Source organism: Hemiscyllium ocellatum, chromosome 24 (assembly GCF_020745735.1).
Source record: "Hemiscyllium ocellatum isolate sHemOce1 chromosome 24, sHemOce1.pat.X.cur, whole genome shotgun sequence".
Classification (NCBI taxonomy): Eukaryota; Metazoa; Chordata; class Chondrichthyes; order Orectolobiformes; family Hemiscylliidae; genus Hemiscyllium; species Hemiscyllium ocellatum.
The window spans coordinates 30,620,301-30,645,352 of record NC_083424.1 but is presented as its reverse complement, the minus strand read 5'-3'; positions in this window follow the sequence as shown (position 1 = coordinate 30,645,352).

The window sequence follows — 25,052 nt, the reverse complement described above, 5'->3', positions numbered from 1 at the left end:
TAAAATTCATACACCTTGCCCAGTTGATCGATAGTCTCTGCTTATTCCTGCCCTATTGAACTCATCTCCTCTTATCTCAACTCTGTCCTGTCCCCTTTGGTCCCGGAACTCCCCACCTACGTTCGGGACACCGCCCATGCCCTTCATCTTCTCCACATTTCAGTTCCCTGGCCCCCAATACCTCATCTTCACCATTGACATCCAGTCTCCCTACATCTGTATCCCCCATGAAAACCACCTCAAGCCCCGCCATCTCTTCCTCTCCCGTAGACCCAACCAATCCCCCTCCACTGACACTCTCATCCACCTGGCAGAACAGGTCCTCATCATTAACATATTTTCTTTTGACTCCTCCCACTTCCTACAAACCAGAGGGGTGGCTATGGGTCCCACATGAGTCCCAGCTATGCCTACCTCTTCATAGGGTAAGTGGAACTGTCTGTCTTCCACAGCTATACTGGCACCATCCCCTACCTTTTCCTCCACTACATCAATGATTGTATCAGTATTGCCTCATAATCCCATGATGAGCTTGAACAGTTCATTCACCACACCAACACCTTCCATCCTGACCTCAAATTCACTTGGCCCCTCTCCAATACCTCCATCCCCTTCCTGGACTCTCCATCTCCATCTCCTTCAACCGACTCAGCACCGACATCTATTACAAATCTACCGACTCCCACAGCTTCCTCAATTACATCTTCTCCCACTCCCTCCTCCTGTAAAAACTTGATCCCCTACTCCAAATTCCTCCACCTCCACACCTGCTCTGAGGATGAGCGATTCCACTCCAGGACACCCCAGATGGCCTCCTATTTCAAGGATGGTAATTTTCCCTCCCCTGTGATCAATGGTGCCCTCAACTACATCTCCTCCATTTCCCACACCTCTGTCCTCACACAAAACCCTCCCAAACACAATAAGGATAGAATCCCCCTGGTTCTCACATTCCACCCCACTAATCTCTAAATATAATGCATCATCCTCTGCCATTTCCACCACCTAAAGTCTGACCCCACCACCAAAAGCATATTTCCCTCCCTACTGCTTTCCGCAGGGACCATTCCCTCTACGACACCCTCATTAGGTCCACGCTCACTACCAATCCCTACTCCACACCCGGATCCTTTCCCTCTGGCCGTATGAATGTGCAAACCCTGTCCCATATCTCACCTTCACCTCCGCTCAAGATCCAAAGGAACCATTCCAAGTCCAACAGAGATTCGGGTACATTTCCTCTAACCTGATTTCTTGCATCCATTGCTCCTGATGTTGTCTCCTGTACATCGGAAAGAGCGAACACAAAGTTATGAACCAGTTCAGGGAACATCTATGGTCCGTACACTCCAATAAACCGTGCCTTCCATTTGCCATCCATTTCAACTCCCTCCTGTGCCTCCTCCACCATCAACACAAGGCCATATGCAAACTGGAGGAAGAACACCTCATCTTGCGCCTCTGGAGCTTACAACTATACGGCTTTAACATAGCATCCCCCTCACTACCCCCCACCTCATTCCAGGCCCAGCCCTCCCTCCCCACCCCAACCCCTTGATCTGACCTTACCTGTCCATCTTCCTTCCCACATACACGCTCCAACCTTCCCACTGACCAATCCCAGCCACCATCTACCTGCATCAACCATTTCTATCCCATCCACTTTGTTCTTTTTCTATTATTGTCAGCCATCAAGAGACCAGGAGCTGAAAAGCTGAATGGGGGGATTGAACTCCTAAAAGAACTGTAAATTCATTGATCTTCAACTTATAGTTAATGGTACCAAAGTGAGCTTAACTATGGCAGGGCAGTTCAGCCATGTGAAATTCCCATCTTGTAACACCTGGGGAAATATGCATATTTCATGTGCCCTCATTAAACATGTGCAGGAGGTATCACTGACTGCAGAAACACACGCTCCCAATTTCAGAACTCAGACAGTGACTGAAGTCGCAGCAGTTGCATCTATGAGGCTCAGAGTTAAGCGGATTTCTTTCTTATTCAGAAAAGTGGTCATGCTGCAGGTTCAGGGCATACGGGCAGGTAGGGACTGGGTGACTGCCAGACAATTCAAGAGAACCAGGAAAGTAGTACCCTCAGCTCCTGCTCAAGAATCGGTATTCCAATCTGGGCACTGGTGAGGGCAATGGCTTCTCACAGCAGCAGGTTCCAGGCTTCAGCAGTACAACTGGTCCACCTGTACAGGAGGGAAGGATGTACAGGGGAAAAGCTGTAGTGTTTATGGCCTTCATTCATTTGGAGAACATATAAGGATTTCTATAGTGATAGACATGATTTTAGGCTGTTAGATTGCCTACATATAATAATATAAAACAAAGAACTGTGAATGCTGGAGATCTGAAACAAAAACAGAAAATGGTAGAGAAACTCAGCAGCATCTGTAGTAAGAAAAATAAAATTAATGCTTTATCAGAACCGTTTATCAGAATTGAAGATAACTGGGAAAGTGTGGTATTTATGCTGATGGTGGGGTAGGGGACTGAATAAAGTGTATGGAGACAGTGCTCCAGACAAAGAAAAAGAGAGAGAAAAACAGAGCGAGAGACAAAATGAATTGGCAAACAAAGAGATTACTGATGATAAGCTGACAGAGAAATAAATGCTAGCTAGGGTGCTAAGTGTAAATGGTTGAAAATGGATCAGCTAAGCAGGCAGCAACTCTTACAGAACAGAACCTAGGGGTGTGGGGTCAGGCTAATGAATGCGAAAGAGAGTGCTCAATTTCAGAACCTGTTAAATTCGACGTTGTGTCCTGAAGGCTACAAGGATGCCAAGGCAGAAGGTGTTGTTCCTCCAGCTTGTGTTAAGCCTCACCAGAACACTGCAACAGACCTGAGACAGAAATGTTGGCATGGGAAGCAGGTGGAGTGTCGAAGAGGCAGGCAATTGGGAGTATGGAGTCATTATTACAGATAGAATGTAGGTGTTCTGCAAAGTGGTCACCCAGTCTGCACTTTGTCTCCCCAGTGTAGAGGAGACCACACTGTGAGCAGTGAATACGGTAGACTAGATTGAACAGAGTGCACGTAAAGTGTTGCTTCACCTGGAAGGTGTGCCTGGAGCCTTGGATAATGAGGAGGGAGCAAGTAAACAGGCAGGCGTTGTACCCTCTGCGACTGCATGGGAAGGTGCAGTGATGGTATGGGAGGCGTTGGGAGTGAGAGAAGAGTGGATCAGTGTCCTAGAGGGAATGGCCCCTACGGAAGGCTGACAAGGAAGGCCAGTACGTGACTGATGGTGGAATCCTGCTGATGGTGATGGAAATGTTGCCTCATGGGTATGGATGCTGGTGGGGTGGGAAGAGAGGACCATGGGGCATTATTGTTGTTTGTTGTGGGAGGGAAGAGAAAGGGTGAGGACACAAGTGTAGGAAATGGGTCAGACATAGCTAAGGGACCTGTCAACCAACGTAATGGAGAATTTTCAGTTAAGGAGAAAGGTGAACATATCTGAGATCCCTTGTGGATCGTGGCATCATCAGTAGTGATGTGACAGAGATGGAGAAACTGAGAGGATGGAATGGATCCTTTACTGAAAACAGGGAGTGAGGATCAATGTTACTTTAATGTGGGAGTTGGTGGGTTTGTAGTGGATATCAGTAGCCAGTCTGTCCCCAGAAATGGAAACAGAAACATTGAGGAAAGGAAGGGAGGAGTCAAAGATGGACCGGAGGAAGGTGCCTCAATATAATAAATTGCCTCCTTGGTTCCAGGTTGAAGAATATCACAAAGTGACCGCAGGATACTCTCCTGAGAGGGGTGATCAGCCAGAGATCATGTCAATGTTGATACCAATGATACAGGTATGAAGGGAGCTTGGCAGAAAATTTGCAGACAGGATTGCAAATGTAGCAAACTCTGGACTACTACTGCTACCACATATGGGAGTTCAGAGATAGGAGAATAAGACAACTTAAAGTGTGGCTGCAAGGATGATACAGGAGGAAGGCGTCAAATTTCAGGGACCCTGGGATCAGCTGTGGTGACGAAGGGGATGGCCCATGTGCAAGCCAGGTGGGTACTGCTGAGCAAAGCTGGGGCTGAGTCCCGTGTAAGTGTTTTGCTAATGCTGCTGGGCAGGGTTTAAATTGACTCTATGGGACTGTGGGAACTGGAAGACAGTATTAGAAAGTAATATAACAGTGCACAAAATACTGTGGGAGACAGTTCGCACTAGAATAGCGTATGGAAAGGTAATCGATGGAGTTAGGTTAAAAGAGAAATTAAAACATTCTAAATCAGAGTTATAGTTCATGTGTGGGAATGTTTTGTAAATAGACTGGTGAATTACAGGTGCAGATTGCCATGTGGAATTATGATGTTATGTGGTATCAGAGACTGAGTTCAAGAAACAGCAGGACTGGGTGTTAAATGTTCTTGGAAAGTATTCAGGAAAGATCGAGAAAGGATTAAAAGGAGGAGGGACAAGGTATTGGTTAAGGAAGGCATTGCAGAATTGGGGAATGAGAGATGTCTCAAGTACTGAACTGATATAGCTAAAACTAAAGAAAAAAAGGATGGAATTATATTGCTTGGTGTAACCTACAGGCCACCATCTTGTGCAAAGGATGTTGACAAATAAATTTGCATCAAAACTGCATAGAGGTGGAAGCATTATAGAATAGTTATAATAGGGGATTTTAATTACCCAAATATTAACTGGGAAAGTGGTAATATAAACAGCAGTAAGGGGCAATCACTCCTAGATTGTCCTCAGAAGAATTTCTCACAGCTGTATCTGTCAGGTCCAACAATGAAGGACGCACTGCTGGGTCTTTTTCTTGGGAATGAAGTGAGCCAATTACATCAAGTGACAGTGGGAGATCATTTAGGTGACAGTGATCTTTGAATCATTATGCTGAGGATGATGGTGGAATAGGATAGTGGGCAATCCAGAGTAAGAATAATGAAATAGAGGGAGCCTAGTTTAATGGGGCAAAAATAGAGCTGGGTCAGATAGATGCTGGGAAAAACTATTGCTGAGTAATAGGTTACCTTTAAAGAAGAGATGGTTTGGATACAGTTGAGGCACATTCCTTGAAAATGGAAGGGTAGATCAAACAAATCCAAAGCTAAAGGAAAAATGAGATAAACATTAATTAAAAAGAAAAAGTGTGCTTATGACAGGTGTCAGGTAGAAAAATGGCTGAGAACCAAGTTTAATGTAAAATGTTCAAAAGGAGGTTGATAAAAGCAAACAAGAGGTTATGAAAAGAGATGGCAGCTAACATAAAGAGGAATCCCAAACTCCTCTATAGCATATAAATAATAAAAGGGTGGTAAAAGGAGAAGTTGGACCGATAAGGAGCCAAAAAGGGGATTTACACATGGAGATAGAGGGCATAGTTGAGCTATTAAATGACTGTTTGTCTTATCCATGTGTCCCATCTCCACTTAGCTTATGGTTGTCCTGAGTACTGGAAAACGTAGTTGGTCAGTATTCAGTTTAATCCATGGATCAACTGTTATCAAGCTTGAGCTTTTGATGTCAAAAGATTTTAAAAAGAAGTGTTTATAGAAGCAAAGAAGATCTAGATCATGAAAGATCTATAGGCAGTGTTCCCAGCATTAGTGCCAGGGTAGTTTGGTAAATGCTATCTAATTTTTCTACCTGACACCTGTCATAAGCACACTTTTTCTTTTTAATTAATGTCAGATAAATGACAAGGTCACTTGCAGATTTTGAGAATGGTAATGTTGCAAAACTAGAGGAAGACAAGAGAAAAGAGGAGTTATAGCAGAAAGAGATTGGAGCCAGTAGGTGAGAGATTGACTGCCAAACAGGGACAAACATTTTCTTGTATCCTCTCAGGAAATGCATGGTAACTGTGGTAGATCTTCCATCAGTATTCAGCATTGATTGGACTTGTGCTTTTGAGGGGAAATCAAATGCTTGCCACAAAAAAAAAGAAAGCTGAGTTTCTTAGAAATAATTTATGAATGTGAATTCTTTTACAATAAAAAGATTAAGATTGTCTGTGGATCATTGGGAAAGGAGGGAGACTACATTACTGTCTATCTTGTAGTCTATTGAAAAAGATACATAATTTAAGTCAGAGGGCGTTCTGATACTTCAACGTATTGCAGCCAGTAAAGAATCACCGTCATCTGATGAGGAAAAGCTGACTGCCTGCTCATGATCTTTCAAGAGCTGCTAAATACTTATCAGGAATATGGGAAACATCAGTCCATGGTTTGTTGTATCATGTCGATGAAGTGACAAAACTGAATTAGTACTGGAACAAAATACTGAAGGACATCTTTGTGAATTAAATGTAAGTTGTTTGAAGTCTGGAGTTCTTCCTGTAAGTGTTGTAACTAGTTAGCGAAAGTGATTGAACGCTGAAGATAAAGAGCCCTTTTCCACAAAAACAGTCAACAAAACAGAATGCTGTTACTGATGATTTTTTGGCAGAAACATGCTTCAGTCACAAAATTTGTAGAATTAAACTACATAACAGTTCAAATTTGATATTACATGAAATACAAGAAAATTCAATTTCTTTCAATACAGCACAGGGCACTCTGACAGAAAACCAAAAGAATTGCAGATGCTGGAAATCTGAAGCAAAACCAGAAATTGGTGGAAAATTCTGATTAATAAAGTTAGAACACATGGAACAAGGAGAACTAGCTTTTTGGATACAAAATTGGCTAGAAAGTAGGAGGCAGAGGTGGAGGGTTGCTTTTTGGATTGGAGGTCTATGATCAGTGATGTGCCTCAGGGATTTGTGCTGGTCATTGTATGTAAATGATTTGAATGTAAATATAAGAAGCATGGTTAGTAAGTTTGCAGATGGCACCAAAATAATGATGTGGTGGATAGTGATGAAAGTTACCTCAGAGCACAATGGGATCTTGATCAAATGGGCCATCGGGCCATGGAGTGGCAGATGGAGTTTAGTTTAGATAAATGAGACGTGCTCCATTTTGGTAGACCAAATCAGGGAAGGATTTGTATACTTAATGGTAAGGTACTAGGGAGTGTTGCTGAACAAATGCTCTGAGTAGTTGAGGTCTCAGACAACAGAACATGCGAGAGACTGGACGAGCTGACCAAGGCCCTTGAGTCCTTCGAAAAGAATAAAACTCCCGGAAGCGACGGCTTACCGGTCGAGCTCTATTCCGCTCTGTGGGACTTGTTTGGCCAGGACCTGCTGGAGGTGTATGTCTGTATGCTTTGGGCAGGTACCATGAGTGAATCCATGAGGAAAGGCATCATCACCCTCATCTACTAGCGGAAGGGGGAGAGGGAGGAATTCAAAAATTGGAGACCAATTTCACTATTGAATGTGGATTACAAAATTCTGTCAAAAGTAATTGCCAACCGGGTCAGGTCTGCTCTGGGGTCAGTGATTCACCCTGACCAAATCTGTGCTGTGCCGGGCAGGAAGATCGCTGAGAGTCTTGCACTCCTCAGGGATATGATCGCCTACGTGCAGGACAGAGGATTAAACACCTGCCTGATTAGCCTGGACCAGGAGAAAGCCTTTGACAGGATATCACACAGGTATATGAGAGATGTTCTCTCCAAAATGGGCTTTGGAGAGGGAATCTGCAATTGGATCAGACTGCTCTACACCAACATTGTCAGTGCAATCGCAATCAATGGGTGGGAATAGATAGCTTCCCAGTCAGATCTGGAGTCAGGCAGGGCTACCCTCTCTCTCCTGCCTTGTTTGTGTGCTGCATAGAGCCATTTGCCAAGTCCATCAGGAAGGATGTGAGCCTGAGAGGGGTGACTATTCCTGGCAGCAGGGGCCTGCAGGTTAAGGCCTCTCTGTACATGGATGACGTCGCCGTTTTCTGCTCAGATATGCTGTCCGTGCGCAGACTCATGTGCATATGTGACCAGTTCGAACAGGTCTCGGGGGCCAAGGTAAACTGAGGCAAGAGCAAGGCCATGCTCTTCCGGAACTGGGCCGACCAATCCTCGATCCCCTTCACTGTCAGGACTGAACACCTGAAGGTGCTGGGCATTTGGTTCGGGGGGGCTGGAGCGTGCGCCAAGTCTTGGGAGGAGCGTATCAGCAAAGTGAGGCAGAAACTGGGCAGATGGAAGCTACCGTCGCTCTCCATCGCGGGAAAATACCTGGTCATCAGGTGTGAGGCACTGTCATTGCTGTTAAATGTAGCACAGGTCTGGCCTATTCCCAGAACCTGTGCCGCTGCAGTCACCCAGGCCATCTTCCAATTTATATGGAGATCAAAGATGGACTGGGTCCGAAGGTACTCAATGTATAAAGATCTGGGCAACGGGGGAAAAAACACACCCAATGCCACCCTCGCCCTGATGGCCACCTTTGTATGTGGCTGCATCAAGCTGTGCGTGGATCCCCAGTACGCAAACACCAAGTGCCACTACGTACTGAGGTTCTATCTGTCCCTGGTGTTGCGAAGGATGGGCCTGGCCTCGCTGCCACGGAACGCTCTGAGTAGTTGGACCGTTCGTATCATCTGTCCTTCGTGGAGGAGTTTATGAAGAAAAACACCTTTGACCACAAGTCCATCAGGAAGTGGTCAGCACGTAGTGTCCTTGAGACCCTTCAGGAAAAGGAGAGGGCGGATCCTATCGAGCGGTTCCCTGAGCAGATTGTCAAAACCATTTGGCAGAATGCCTCATTGCCAGAACTTTCCAACAAGCACCAAGACATGGCTTGGCTGGTAGTGAGAAGGGCTCTGCCTGTGAGATCCTTTATGTACGCCCGGACTCTCAGCCGCACCGCACGCTGCCCTTGAAGTGGCTGTGGGGGGCAACGAGACTGTCACACACCTCCTTCAGGAATGTGCCTACGCAGAAGTCTGGAGAGGAACGCAGTGGGGTTTGTTGAGGTTCGTTCCGAGCAGCACCATGACCCGAGACTCCATGCTCTACGGCCTGTTCCCCGGGATGCACACCGAGACAAACATCAATTGTGCCTGGAGGATCATCAACTCGGTGAAGGACACTCTCTGGGCGATCCGAAACCTGTTGATCTTCCAGCTGAAGGAGTTGACCCCGACTGAGTATTACAGACTGACACATTCCAAGGTCCAGGACTATGTGTTGAAGGACGCGCTGAAGCTTGGGGCAGCTGCCGCCAAGGCCCGGTGGGGAAAGACCACCATGTAACATCTGCCTGTCTAAGAAGAACAGGGGGCCCACGCATTCATTTGGGCTCTGCTGACACCTCAGCTAAATATATGGGCATATGATTGAAAAATGTACAGACCTATATATACAAATGATAAATTCTGATCTCTGTATGCAAAGAAATGGAATGTTTACATATGTATGGCATAACCAGCTGTACAGACCATCAAAATATTTTACGAATAAAGTGTATTTTTGAAATTAAAAAAAAAGATCCGAGTAACCGCTATCTCTGGATGAGCTGACCGAGGCCCTCGAGTCCTTTGAAAAGGATAAAACTCCCGAAAGTGACAGCTTACCGGTCGAGATCTATTCTGCTCTTTGGGACTTGATCGGCCAGGACCTGCTGGAGGTGTAAGTCAGTATGGTTCTGGCAGGTACCATGAGGAAAGGCATCATCACCCTCATATACAAGCAGAAGGGGGAGAGGGAGGAAATCAGAAATTGGAGACCAATCTCACTGTTAAACATAGATTACAAAATCTTGTCAAAGATCATCGCCAACCGGGTCAGGTCTGCTCTGGGACCGGTGATTCACCCTGACTAAACCTGTACTGTACTGGCCAGGAAGATGGCTGAGAGTCTCGCACTCCTCAGGGATACGATTGCCTATGTGTAGGACAGGGGGGTGGACACCTGCCTCATCAGCCTGGACAAGGAGAAAGCCTTTGACAGGATATCGCATACATATATGAGGGATGTTCTGTCCAAAATGGGCTTTGGGGAGGGAATCTGCAATTGAATCAGACTGCTCTACGCCTATATTGTCAGTGCAGTCTCAATCAATGGGTGGGAATCAGATAGCTTCCCTGTAAGATCTGGAGTCAGGCAGGACTGCCTTCTCTCTCCTGCCTTGTCTGTGTGTTGCATAGAGCCATTTGCGGAATCCATCAGGAAGGATGCTCACCCGGACTCTCAGCCGCACCGCACGCTGCCCTTGAAGTGGCTGCGGGGGAGGGGGCGAGACTGTCACACGCCTCCTTCTGGAATGTGCCTATGCAGAAGAAGGCAGGAAAGAAATGCAATGGTGTTTGCCAAGGTTCGTCCCGAGCACATTCCAAGGTCCAGGACTACATGTTGAGGGACGCGCTGAAGCTTGGGGCAGCTGCCACCAAGGCGCGGTTGGGAAAGACCACCGTTTAACATCTGCCTGCCTAAGAAGAACAGTGTGCCCACCCAGTCACTTGGGCTCCACTGACGCCTCAGCAGAAGAGCTGGATAATAAGTGTACAGACTTGTATATAGGAAAAATAAATTTCAATGTCCGTATGTAAGGAAATGTAATGTGTGCACAAGAATGGCATGACCAATTGTAAAGAGATCCAAATAATTTTATGAATAAAGTATATTTTTGAAATTAAAAAATAGACCTTGGAATGCAGGCTCATAGTTCCTTGAAAGTGGAGTCGCAGGTAGACAGGGTAGTGAAAAAGATGTTTGCCTTTGTTGTTCAGTGCATTGCGTATAGGAGTTGGGAGGATATGTTGCAGCTGTACAGGACATTGGTTAGCCCAGTTTTGGAATACTGTGTTCAATTCTAGTCTCCTTGATATAAGAAAGATGTTGATAAACTTGAAAGGGTTCAGAAAAGATTTACAAGTATGTTGCCAGTGTTGGAGGGTTTTGAGCTATGGACAGAGGCTGAATAGATTGGGGCTATATTCTCTGAAGCATCAGAGGCTGAGGTTATAGAGGTTTATAAAATCATGAGGGGCATGAATATAGTGAATAGTCTGGAGGTGCCGATTCTGAGATTTACATTTGAAAGAACTGAAACCAACATGGTCATTCTAAAAGATGAGAGACTTAACAAACAATCCAATATTTTTCAATGCATAATTTCAGTTACATCACACTGTAAACTTTTACTATAAAATCTGTGTCTTATGATCTTATACTCCACAACCACCTGATGAAGGAGCAGCGTTCCAAAAGCTAGTGTTTCCAAATAAACCTGTTGGACTATAACCTGGTATTGTGTGATTTTTAACTTTGAATAATCAAGGTCTTTTCCTCAGGGTAGGGGAGTCCAAAAATAGAGGGAATGGTTTTAAGGTAAGAGGTGAAAGATACAAACCCTAAGGGGTAACTTTTTCACGCTGAGTGTAGTGTGTGTATGGAATGAGCTGCCAGAGGAAGTGGTGGAGGCTGGCACAATTACAACATTTAAAAGGTATCTAGATGGGTATATGAATAGGAAATGTCTAGCAGGCCAAATGCTGGCAAATGGGACTAAATTAATTTAGGCTATCTGGTCAGCATAGTTGAGTTGGAGCGAAGGATCTGTTTCCATTCTGTACATCTCCAAGACTCCATGACTCTATCTCAGCAGGTCTAGCAGCATCTGTAAAGAGAAAGCAGAGTTAATGTTTCAGGTTTAGTGACTCTTCTTGAGAACATGTCACTCTGAGATGGCTCGCTACACCTACAATTATAGATTTTATTTACTATATTCAGATACATTTTACATCAAACTTCCTCTGGTATATACAGTCTAAGGAGTGTTCCATGGGTCCATGCTCTTCAGTGTACTGGTGGGAGGACATACACTAGGGCACTTCATATTGATCCTCTGTAAATACTGTCCAAAGCTTTAGTATGTACCTCAGCACCCAGTCCTGGACCTTGCAATGTACCAGTCTTCACTGCTGTGTCATCAACAGCTTTTAGAACTGACCACCATTGAATTACAGCCCACTAAAACAATAAAACCCAACTTCCTGAACATTTGGGACTCTGTTAAGGCAACCAGCCTTGAGTAGCCCTAACACACAGTGAGGGAAGGCATTCAGCAAATCAGAATCAAATGCAGAAAGAAGGAAACCCTATGAAGGTTACCACACAGTAGAAGATGCTCTGCTCCCTGCCACATTTAAAGCAGTACACAAACAGGAAAGATAATTGAAAGGTGGCAGGAAGGGACTTCCTGGTGATGGTCTGTCAGAGGGATGGTCTGCTATCAGTCCCAGTGCTGTCTGTCCAACTCCTGCCACCAGTTAATGTTGGGCTTTAAACCACAACAGCAGCTGATGAAGAAGGTTGGGCTTGAATGGAGACGGAGAAATATGAAGGACTCACTTTCATGTAAAACCCAGTACAAAGTACAACTTAACGGCAATAATCTCTCAAGTGGCAATAGTAAGATGTCATATTGAATATTTATTGTCATAGTTGTAGTTCAGTATTGTTGAATAGAAATGCTGTAAAAAGTATCATAAAATGTATGTTGTTCCTATTCGACCTTTCTGTATAACAAGTAGCTTCCTCAATGGGGTCAATGGGAAAATATTTCACCTTGGTCTCAACTCTAAAGAAACAGTGACTTATTATTGTCACATGTATTGAGATACAGTGAAAATTATTGTTTTGCTTGCTCTCCAGGCAAATCATTACCATACATAAGTACTTTTGGCTAATAGAAAAGAATGCAGAATATAGTATTACAGCTTCAGAGAAGGTGCAGAGAAAGATCAACTTTAATATGTGACAGGTGAGTTCATAAGTCCTGATGAAAGGCTGAAGCCCGAAACGTCGATTCTCCTGTTCCTGGATGCTGCCTGACCAGCTGTAATTTTCCAGCACCACATTCTTCGAAGTGAGTTCAAAAGTCTGATAACAGAAGGGAAGAAGCTGTTCTTGAAATTATTGGTATATGTTTTCAAACTTTTGTAGCTTCTACCTGATGACTTGGTTGGGAGGGGTCTTTGATTATGTTGTCTGCTTTCCTGATGTAATAGGAAGTACAGACAGTGTCAAAGGATGGAAGGCTGGCATGTGTGATGAACTGGACTGTGTTCACAGCTCTCCGTCATTTCTTGTGGTTTTGTGCAGAGCAGTTGCCATATCAAACTGTGATGTATCTAGGTAGGATGGTGCATTGATAAAAATTGGTCAGAGTCATTGTGCACATGTCAGAATTCCTTTACCTCCTGAAGAGGTTGGGACGTTGGTGTGCTTTCTTAACCATAGCATCAACATGGATGGATAGGACAGATTATTGGTGATATTTACTCCATGGAACTTGAAGCTCTCAAAACAGACCCTTCGGTCCAGCTTGTCCCTGCCGACCAGATATCCCAACCCAATCTAATCCCACCTGCCAGCATCTGGCCCATATCCTTCCAAACCCTTTCTATTCATATATCCATCCAGGTGCCTTTTAAATGTTGCAATTGTACTAGCCTCCACCACTTCCTTTGGCAGCTCATTCCATACACGTACCACCCTCTGCGTGAAAACGTTGCCTCTTACATCCCTTTTATATCTTTCCCCTCTCACCCTAAACCTATGCCCTCTAGTCCTGGACTCCCCCACACCAGGGGAAATACCTTATCTATTTATCCTATCCATGCCCCTCATAATTTTGTAAACCACTATCAGGTGACCCCTCAGCCTCCAATGCTTCAGGGAAAACAACCCCAGCCTGTTCAGCCTCTCCCTATAGCTCAATCCTCCAACCCTGGCAACATCCTTGTAAATCTTTTCTGAACCCTTTCGAGTTTTACAACATCCTTCCAATAGGAAGGAGACCAGAATTGCATGGAATATTCCAAGAGAGGCCTAACCAACATGGGCAAGAGACAGACATACCAGTAATTTGTGAAGGAGATAGGAATCTGCAGGATGTGGCCACCTATTTTTCAGCAGTGATGTATCTCACTGTCTGATGCCTTTTCTCAATTCCCAACCCACCATCAGCCTGCAATCTGGCCTGGTGTAAGCTGCGGGATTAATGGTTGTGAATGGTTTGCTTTCCACCTACCTCCCAGCCCTCACCCTGTCCACAACCATCTGATGAAGGAGCAACGCTCTGAAAGCTAGTGCTTCCAAATAAACCTGTTGGACTATAACCTGGTGTTGTGTGATTTTTAACTTTGAAAATATGGTTTGATAAGGTTGCTCTGGTATGGCTTTTAGGTCTATTTCAGGAGTTTGGCAAAAAGGATGCTGTGGTGGCAAAAGGAAAATTGTTTGGGGGTGTGGGAGGAGGTTTGCAACAGCTGTTATGTATGGATGACATTTTGGGAGAAGCAGATTCTCAATCTGCATCCCTAAGAGCTAGAAGCTCCCTGACTGACTGACTTACTCCAGTTTGAGTCTTTCATCGTGATGGTATCAGCAACATCACAGCGCCCAAGTTCCAGCCCAGGACTTTCGTTCTCAAACCTACAAGGAAATGTTGGTTGGCCCAAAATTATCAGATAATGAAAGTAATACATGCATTTATATAGCTCCTGTTATGACTATAGGACATTCACAAAGTATTTTTCAGCGAATTATGTAATTTTGAAATGTCATCTTTGCTGCAATGTAGGAAGAGGGCTTGTCAATGTGCACATAGCAAGCTCCCAAAACAGCAAAAAAATAATAACCAGATGATCTGTTTTTGTCATGCTGATTTAGAGATATATATTGATCAACATATCCAACAAACGTAACAAAGTCCACTTTTAAAAGGAAGACAACTAATAGAAAGCATTCATACAAAGCAAAATAAGCCAATTAGATTAGATTAGATTACTTACAGTGTGGAAACAGGCCCTTCGGCCCAACAAGTCCACACCGACCCGCAACCCACCCATACCCCTAACCTAACACTATGGGCAATTTAGTGTGGCACATCTTTGGACTGTGGGAGGAAACTGGAGCAAACCCACACAGACACGGGGAGAACATGCAAACTCCACACAGTCAGTCGCCTGAGGCCGGGAATTAAACCCGGGTGTCCAGCGCTGTGAGGCAGCAGTGCTAACCACTGTGCCACTGTGCTGCCCACATTAAGTGCTACTTATTTCCAATATTCCCTCCAGTCACAGCCAAACCCATTGGTTTCAAGAACACTCAAGTACACCAAAGTGCACTGCTTGTCCCTTGTTCAGGACTGAAAAAAATATCTAATGGAGCCCATGAAGTGTTTGGGCCATGGGATATGTGTGAAAGTAAAACAGTTATATGTATTAGAGGGATGAGGTGTTGCAAAACTTGTTTGCAAATCAGTAGCCTTAAATGAAAAAAATGTGCCCTTAGATTTCACAATATTAGAACTAAACTGCTGAAATAATGAGAATATTGAGCGGGAGTAAAAAACATTTACTGTAGTAAATGAGTCACAGAGATCAGGCTAGTTTCTGACATGAGGACTTGACACCAGTACAATCAGGAACAGACAAAGGTATAAATACTGGAGAAACCATGCAAAATGAAGATGCATGAATGTTAACAAAATAAGCAAGCAAGGTAACAAACCTTGCAAAACAACTCACAGGATTATATTAATTTAGGGACAAGGTAAAAAGGTCCCAAGATGAAAGGTTTTTGGGAACCAGAGTGTACAGTATGGGAAAAGATGCAACTTGTACATCACATAAATGTTTGTGGTCTTCGACACTTCCTTGGTCAGGCAAGTGACAGCCAGGTTAATCATGAGACCATGGTTACAGGATGGTGAGACGGCTCTCTCACAGCTATAGTACTAACCGTTGAGGAAAGATTAGAAATGGTTTTAAAGATGACAGATGGTGTCTCTGTGGTAGCAATCCACACACAGGCAAATGAAACAGGGTGAAATAAGAGACAGCACTGAAAATGCTCTTACAAGTATTGGCTTGAACCTCAAAAGCAGAGGATCCAAAGTAATGCTCTGTGGTTATGTCTTCAGTATGTGGGGAAAGATGTGATTTCTCCAAAAGAGTTGAGGAGATAAATGAGCAACTGACAGAATGATTTGAGTACAACAATGCCACCATTATAAATAACTGGGAGTCCATCCAGAATGAAAAGGATCAGTCCAGGAGACGTGCTACACTTAAACCAAGGAAGGACAAAGAGACTTGTGAGGAACATTGAGGTAGAAGCTGCTGGGTGCCACCAAACGTGCCAGGAATATAACTCGTCCTGTCTGGAGGAAGGTTGGGCTGAATCTAAGTATCAATTTCTCACACCCCCAGGACTGCAGACCAGTGCCACAAAAACGCTGCCAACCGTGGGCACACACTCCAACAGAGGAATGAACAGGGAATTGTCATGGTGGCTGAAACAAGGTCAACATTTTTTTCCCCAGCAATAATCTAATTTGCTGAAGGGGTCAACAAGTTAGCCTTGACCAGGCAACAGTATTGCAAGTTCAGTATAGAGTTTCACACAAATTTCTCGATGCCTCTTAAAACAAAAACATTTTCTTAAATGAACAATCTTATTCAAACCCATGGAATTCAGTCTGGCACTTAATAAAGGGATTCACTTTGACCAGAAATATGCTAAAATAGCAGAAGAAATTTGAATCCCGAAAATTAATGAACATAAAGCAGCTATACTTTCAGACATGGTAAAATTCATTTGTATTTCCTCAAATCATTGAAATTAGTCAACAAAACTATTTGTCTTTGATGAAAGACTACTGCCTTTCTTTAATGATATTGCTTTCCCTTCTAATATCAGAACTCTTTGTGGTATGAGTTACCACAGATAATAATCCTTATTTCTGGCTTAATATAAAGAAAGTATTTAGGCTTTGAACTGCTTCTCTCCCTTTGGTTCTTTTTTGAGGACACCCCCTTCAACCCCCCCTCCCCCCCCACACACACTTCATTTGCGATTAAGATGGATGTTTCACACTGTTTGATTAGTGTAAGTGCTGTACACCGGCAGCTCTAAGCTCAGAGCTCAGCTTGTGGTCTGCAGATTATTCATCAACTCCCTCGGCGGGAGTTCATCTCTCACTCTCACTTACTTGCTGCAAAGCTCCCGGCTTTTCAAAAACTTTTCAAGAGGTCACTTGAATGTACACAAGCTCATATTCCAATCACAGAGGAGGCTTCTATTTCTTCAAATGGGTCACAGATAGGGCAAAGAATCTTGGGATATACTTCCATTTCCTAAGGCAGAGGAGTTCTGTTTTTTTTTAATCAGTTTTCAATGAAAAGGTGTGTTGATTGTGACAATTATGCTTTTGAGATTCACACAGATTCCTATTTTAACAGATATAATTAGCCATCTATTTCAAGTATAATTCACAAGCATCTCCGCATTGAATTACCATTACATCTTACACGAAAATGTAATCACCACCAAGAAATCCTATTTCTCAGAATATGAATCAAAATCTTCTTTCTGTTCCAGAGCCAGACCACAAAAGCTGAATTTCAAAAGCGTTGCTAAACTCTTTTAGCAAATTCGTTATTTCGTTTGTAGGTCCTGTGCATTCGAGAGATCTGTAAAGTAATTTTAAAGTTAAAAAAGACAAGCCTACGTGGTGTATGAGTAAATATGCTGACTGAACTATTTGATGGCATGTTATAAATGTCAGAGCTGAAGCTGATTCAGGAGCATTCAGTATTGATGGTGAGCAAATTCACAGAGGGACAAAATGGATTCTGATTGATGAAGGCCTCCAGCATGACCTGTAAATGAAAGACAAGGCTGGTGTTTGGTGTGGTCCCACTTTTGGATAATATTTGGATTTCTCTTGAGGTAACTAGTTCTGTATTAGGAAGATTTTATTCTACCCAAGACTGACTAAGATCTAACTCTGGAAGGTTTATTTTGTGTAAGGTCATGGTTCTGGAAGTGTTACAGTTAGACTATAAGACCATAGGAACAGAATTAGGCCATTCAGCCCATTGGGTCTGCTCTGCCATTCAATCATGGCTGATATGTTTCTTAATCCCATTTTGCCTTCTCCCCAAAACCCTTGATCCCCTTACCAATCAAGAACCTATCTATCTCTGTCTTTAATAACTCAATGGCTTGGCCTCCACAGCCTTCTGCAGTTCAAGTACTGCCTGCTCCATTGGTGTGTCATAAAATCTCCAAACAGGTTCATTAAAAATATCTAGGAAAGAAAAGTTAGTAGGGACTCTCTGCCTCAACCACAAGCTGACAGTGGTTAGTACAGCAACAAAAAGCCGGTTTATGAAAAAGATTGTTATTCCACACTCCTAGATAAATGCCTCTCTCTCTGATACAGACTGCCCCTCCACTCTTCTCAGTGACTGCTCATGTTCCTGCTATACCACCAGATACATCACCATCAAAAGTGAATCCCATGTCATCTCAATTTGAAGGTAAGATGGTAGCATATAGTTTATTTATAGGGCAAAGTTTGTGTGTGCAATTCTCAGCTTCCATGGCAGATGATAAGATAATTTGCAAAGAAAATATTGGCTAGCATTGAGTTTCTTCTTGCAGGTATATAGATACTGAACGTTGATGTCCATTCAATTATTACCTCAAATTGTATTGATTATGTTAAATTTAAAATACTAATTTATAATGAATTATTTCTCTGCAAGAGAATTGTATTTTTTAATGAAAATAACCTAGAATAATACATCTGCAGCTGAATTATGTTGACGTATGGGAGCTGAGCTCTGAAAGCTTGCACTTTCGAATAAACCTAGTGGATTATAACCTGGTGTTGTTTCATTATGTTGAGGGCTTGTCATCTATATACATGGTAACAATGATCCCATTACAATTATTATTTGTGCTGCACTTGCTGAGCTTTGGCTGAGCAAGTTTTGTTGTTCTTGCTGTAATCCTGAGGGTCGTGACCCATTGTTCACAGTGTTCACCACCCAAACAGAAAATCACACACTTGATTTGGTTCATTGTTTTATTGAGAGCAATGGATAAATGGTGCAATCAACAGAAGGCAATGGAAGAGATGGGAAAACGTAATAACTGTTGTAGAAGGTAAGGCTGCCTCTCTCCTTTCTTTGAAGAGGTCAAGGACAATTAGGGAAAGGTTTTTTTTGATATTATGTGCTGGTCAAAGTTTGGGAGGAGATTTGTCGGGTGCTCGTTGTTGTGGTTCAGTTCGCCGAGCTGGGAATTTGAGTTCCAAACGTTTCGTCCCCTGTCTAGGTGACATCCTCAGTGTTTGGGAGCCTCCTGTGAAGCGCTTCTGTGATCTTTCCTCTGGCATTTGTAGTGGTTTGAATCTGCCGCTTCCGGTTGTCAGTTCCAGCTGTCCGCTGCAGTGATCGGTATATTGGGTCCCGGTCGATGTGTTTATTGATTGAATCTGTGGATGAGTGCCGTGCCTCTAGGAATTCCCTGGCTGTTCTCTGTTTGGCTTGCCCTATAATAGTAGTGTTGTCCCAGTCGAATTCATGTTGCTTGTCATCTGCGTGTGTGGCTACTAAGGATAGCTGCTCGTGTCGTTTCGTGGCTAGTTGGTGTTCATGGATGTGGATCGTTAGCTGTCTTCCTGTTTGTCCAATGTAGTGTTTTGTGCAGTCCTTGCATGGGATTTTGTACACTACATTGGTTTTGCTCATGCTGGGTACCTGGTCCTTTGTCCTGGTGAGTTGTTGTTTGAGAGTGCCTGTTGGTTTGTGTGCTGTTATGAGACCTAGTGATCGCAGTAGTCTGGCTGTCAATTCAGAAATGCTCCTGATGTATGGTAGTGTGGCTAGTCCTTTGGGCTGTGGCATGTCCTCATTCCGTTGTCTTTCCCTTAGGCATCTGTTGATGAAATTGCGCGGGTATCCATTTTTGGTGAATACATTGTGTAGTGTTCTTCTTCCTGTTTTTGCAGTTGTGGTGTACTGCAGTGTGTTGTGGCCCTTTTGAACAGTGTCTTGATGCAACTTCTTTTGTGTGTGTTGGGGTGGTTGCTTTCATAGTTCAGGACTTGGTCTGTGTGTGTGGCTTTCCTGTATACCTTTGTGGTGAATTCACCGTTCGGTGTTCTCTGTACCATCACGTCTAGGAATGGGAGCTGGTTGTCCTTTTCTTCCTCTCTTGTGAATCGGATTCCTGTGAGTGTGGCGTTGATGATCTGGGGTGTGTTCTCTATTTCTGTGTTTTTAATGATTACAATGTTGCAAACGTTTCGTCCACCGTCTAGGTGACATCCCTCAGTGCTTGGAAGCCTCCTGTGAAGCGCTTCTGTGATCTTTCCTCCGGCATTTGTAGTGGTTTGAATCTGCTGCTTCCAGCTGTCCGTTGCAGTGGTCAGTATTCGACCTGGACACAATATACCGGCCACTGCAGCGGACAGCTGGAACTGACAACCGGAAGCGGCAGATACAAGTCACTACAAATGCCAGAGGAAAGATAACAGAAGCGCTTCACAAGAGGCTCCCAAGCACTGAGGAAGTCACCTAGACAGGGGACGAAACGTTTGCAACACAAATTCCCAGCTCGGCGAACAGAATAACAACATTATGTGCTGGAATCTGATGTAAGAAGATCCAACCTTGACCACCACTGTGCTTATCAGACTGACATACTAGGATGTACAGTGCTGGAATGTGTCTTTACTGAGACTCCACACAAGTATGCTAGTGTAATATGACAGCATAGTTTCCTTAAACAGCTCAAACTGTTCCTAGCTCCAGGTTATTATTCAATCAAAATTCCCACTCAGCTCTTCAGATTGTTTTTGGATTATTTTATAGAAGAATTATGCTTCAGACTTTTGTGAGTGTCAAGCTCAAACCTTTGCCTTCTTTGCACGGTGGCTCAGTGGCTAGCACTGCTGCCTCACAGCTCCATGGACCCAGTTTCAATTCCACCCTCTGGTGCCTGTCTATGTGGAGTTTGCACATTCTCCCCGTGTCTGCATGGGTTTCCTCCGGGTGTTCGGGATTCCTCTCACAGTCCAAAGATGTGCAGGCAAGGTGGATTGGCCATACTAAATTGCCTGTAGTGTCCAGGGATATGCAGTTTAGGGGTACTAGCCATGGGAAATACAAGGTTATAGGGATAGGGGGTGGGTCGGCGTGGCTGCTGTTTAGAGGGTCAGTGTGGACTCAATGGACCCAATGGTCTGCTTCCACACTGTAAGGATTCTGTGATTCTTGCTGTTTTGGACTGACTCTAAGGCTGTGAATTATGGGGAAACAACACAGATTTTGGAAATATCACAGGGAAATACAATTGTGGAAATGTGGGATTATTTTAGTTTATGCCTTTGTCGGAAAGACTTCCTTTCAGCATCAAAACATGCTGCAGCTCCAGGTCCTTCATAAAAGTCATCACAAAATAAATCATTTGGAGATGCTGGTGTTGGACTGGGGTGTAGAATGTTAAAAATCACACAACACCAGGTTATAGTCCAACAAGTTTATTCAGAAGCACTAGCTTTCGGAGCACTGCTCCTTAACCACCCAATGAATGAGCATTGCTCCAAAGGCTAGTGCTTCCAAATTAACCTGTTGTATTATAACCTGGTGTTGTGTGATTTTTAACAAAAGAAATAACAATCTGAGTGCCTTAACAAAGATGTCAGTTTCGAGCATTGCTCCCTTCCATCCCTGTTCCACACTTCCCCGCTACCCTCAACACACCTACCAACACACTTAAACAGCAACTAAAGGATCCATTAGATACCATCAGCAAAACTAACATCATTTACAAGATACCACGCAAAAACTGTAAAAAAACACTACATTGGACAAATTAGCAGGAAACTTGCCACCAGAATACATGAACACCAACTAACCACCAAAAGACGCAACCCACTATCACTAGTTTCTATACATACAGACAAAGAAGGACACCACTTGGACTGCGGCAACACAGATATCCAACACAAAGACATGCACGAGAATTCTTAGAGGCATGGCATTTCTAACCAGAACTCCATCAATATCTACCTTCTCTTGAAAAAAGAACCAGAAATGACATTACCCACCCTAAGAATCCAAGACCTATAAATACAGAGGGAGGGCATACAATCAGCACTTCACCAGAAGCTCTCACTGATGATGTTACCTAGTATGGTGACGATGTGTCTGAAAACAAATCTTCAAGCTCAACGAGCTAACTTATATACTAATGTTCACTTCATTTACTCAGATCGTGCTTCAGCATCCTGACATTCCTATTCAAAAATGAAACACTGATTTAGAATAAAAAACCCGTAAGCACATATTTGTCTATCTCATGGACACACTCTGTGACGGCCCTAAATAGAGATGAAACTTATAACAAATGGTGATACGGATGAGCATTTGTACATGAAAAATATTATCACTAATAGAAGGAGAAAGTTGAAATCTTTAGCAGTCTTGCACATTTATATAATGAGAGCATTCCATTGTGCCTGACAGAAATGCCTGTTGGGCATGACGCAGGCTGCTTTGTTCACATGTATAATTGAGCAAGAAGCCGCCTATCAAAAGCACTTAAACACTCACACAGTTACCCAGTGTGCACCTCATCACTGGTCAGAACAATTCCACTCAAAATGGCAGGAAACAGGTACATCCCTTTTGTTGGGTTACTTCTGCTACTTATTCTTAAATTCACTTTGCAACACAGTCAATATTTAGAATGCATCTGTTCTGAAAAAAAGTTACAGAACTCAACTAAAATCCCACACATCTTATGTTCTGATTCATCCAAATGTTATCCACACCCAGCTTCCTCATCATATCTATTGCTATTTTGTTCTTGGTGTTTCAGTCCCTGAATTGGATTTGAAGACATAATGTTTCCTATCCACTCCCCAAAAACAATTCAAGGTTTGGTTCAGGGCGGGAATTTGACTATAATACAATTTTACCAGCTTAGAGGTCCATGCTTACTGTTACCAATGCCCTATTGTCCAATTCATCAGAAACTATTTGATGTATGAGTAATGTTCATCTACAAGAGTACTTTAGCTTTAAGGACCTTCATAGAAGGGAGCTTTCCCAATTAAGGGCCCGTATTGGCAAATTGTAGATGTGCTTTTCATTAGTTAAGCAATAATTGGTAGCTTGCATTGTACAATATGACCTCTGAGTTTCAGCCACAATGGCACTTAAATAAATTTTTTAAACAATAATGTAAAGAAGATACAAAATAGAACAGAATGATTTGCAAAAAGAAAAAAATCAGGAGCAAATTGGGCCTTTAAGGGCCATGAGAAAGCTGCCAATTCAGGAGAAGCCCTTTTACGTAGAAGATCATTAGAAAGTGAAACACACTCTCATTGCAGTAACTGAGGCCAGTGACATAGAGTATTTAAAGAAATTGTAATGACTGCATAAAGGAAAAAGGAAGAAAAGGCTACGTTGGTTGGGTTAGATGAAGAGAAGGCTATGTTGGTTGGGTTAGATGACTGGAAGGCTATGTTGGTTGGGTTAGATGAAGAGAAGGCTATGTTGGTTGGGTTAGATGAAGAGAAGGTGATGTTGGTTTGGGTTAGATAAAGAGAAGGTTATGTTGGGTTGGGTTAGATGACTGGAAGGCTATGTTGGTTGGGTTAGATGAAGAGAAGGTGGTGTTAGTTGGGTTAGATGAAGAGAAGGTGGTGTTGGTTGGGTTAGATGAAGAGAAGGCTATGTTGGATTGGGTTAGATGAAGGGAAGGTGATGTTGGTTGGTTTAGTTACTGGAAGGCTATGTTGGTTGGGTTCGATGAAGCGGAGTGAAAGGAGGTCTGTTTGACACATAAAAGCAAGATGTGGATTTGTGCTTTTACACTGAGGGGCAACTTACTGTTAGTGCTTAGAAATACTGTATTAATATTTACTTCTCAAAACATACAAATTAGTCTGGAAAAAATAACTTTTAAAGTTCATTGCAACTTCGTGTGTACTGAAACTTTTTATTGTAAGTGGTGAATACTGCTTTATATATTTCACTAAGTGCATTATTTATATTTCAGCATTGATCTAATGACAAAACATTTCAACAGCACGATGATATTGGCAAAAGCCTGTTACCTCACTCGTTTAAGATGGATTTGCTCCATACTGTTTCTCTTGAAAACAAGTATTATATACCTTGTACCAAGGCATCTGCTCCAGGGAAAGCAGAGTAATAGCGTTGGGTTTTTTTAAAACTAATTAGACAAAAGAAGCATGAGAGAGTCGAGTCAGGTTCACACAGGTTTAGTTTTCACTTTGAGTTGTTGAAGCTGGTGTTTTGGAGTTGAAGGCACTTGATGCAGCTGTCTCTCTGTTGTGGAAAAAGTTTGAGGTCTGTCTCTGCTGTTTGATTGTCTCTTTCAGTATTTTATTCTACTGGATTAGAGTGAATAGACCGCATTTTAGAATAACACTGTTTTGCTGAATTTGCTTTTGTCAAGGGTGCATTTATGGGATGCTGCTACATTGGAACAGTTGTTGAGTAGTAGTTTAAGATATATATTTTTTGTTAAGTATTTCATTAAAATTATGCCACTTTTTCCTTTTTATTGTTTGTATTTTAACTGTACCGTAATAATAAAGTCTGTTTTGCTTAAAACCTCATAGTTTGACCAATTGAGTTACATCTGGAACGCAGTGCCTTACACTTGCCATTAAGTACGGTAAAAGTTGGGGTCTAGGCTATCTCCTCAATATATTTTGAGAGGGTTTGTCTGGTCATAATAGAATGCACAGCAATGTTAACAGAAGGCAAATGACCTCTGCTCCGCCAATGTATGTGCCACTGTCTGCTTTCTGCTACCTCATACTCAATTTCTCCTATTGCAACGACCTCCTACCAAGACTTATGTTTTGTCACTTTTACTATTGTCAGCAACATCTTCCCTCACTCACTCATCCATCCCAGTCCCACCCCCAGATTGCTAATCCTGCATGTGCTCTGTGCTGCCCTCAATTGGAATATTTCCCCATCTGTACTATCACCAGCAGTTTGTGCCATCCACTGTCATCTCACTAAGCCATCAATTCCCCTCATTCCACAGGACCGAAAGAGCCAAGACTGGTGGTGAGATGCTTCATATTTGGCTCCTCGAGCTCAATGAAGAGAGGATCCAGACACACATTGTGCCAAGCAGCTGACTGTCTCCCAAGCCCCTTGACTGAAAGGAGGGATGACCCTTGTCTTACTGAGTTGGGAACCCCCATGTGGCTCCCTTGACTTACATGAGGACTATTCCCCGTGGACTTTGAACCACGACATTTGGTTGAAGAACATGCAGTGCGTTTGCCTTGAAAGCTGCTGGCACAAAAG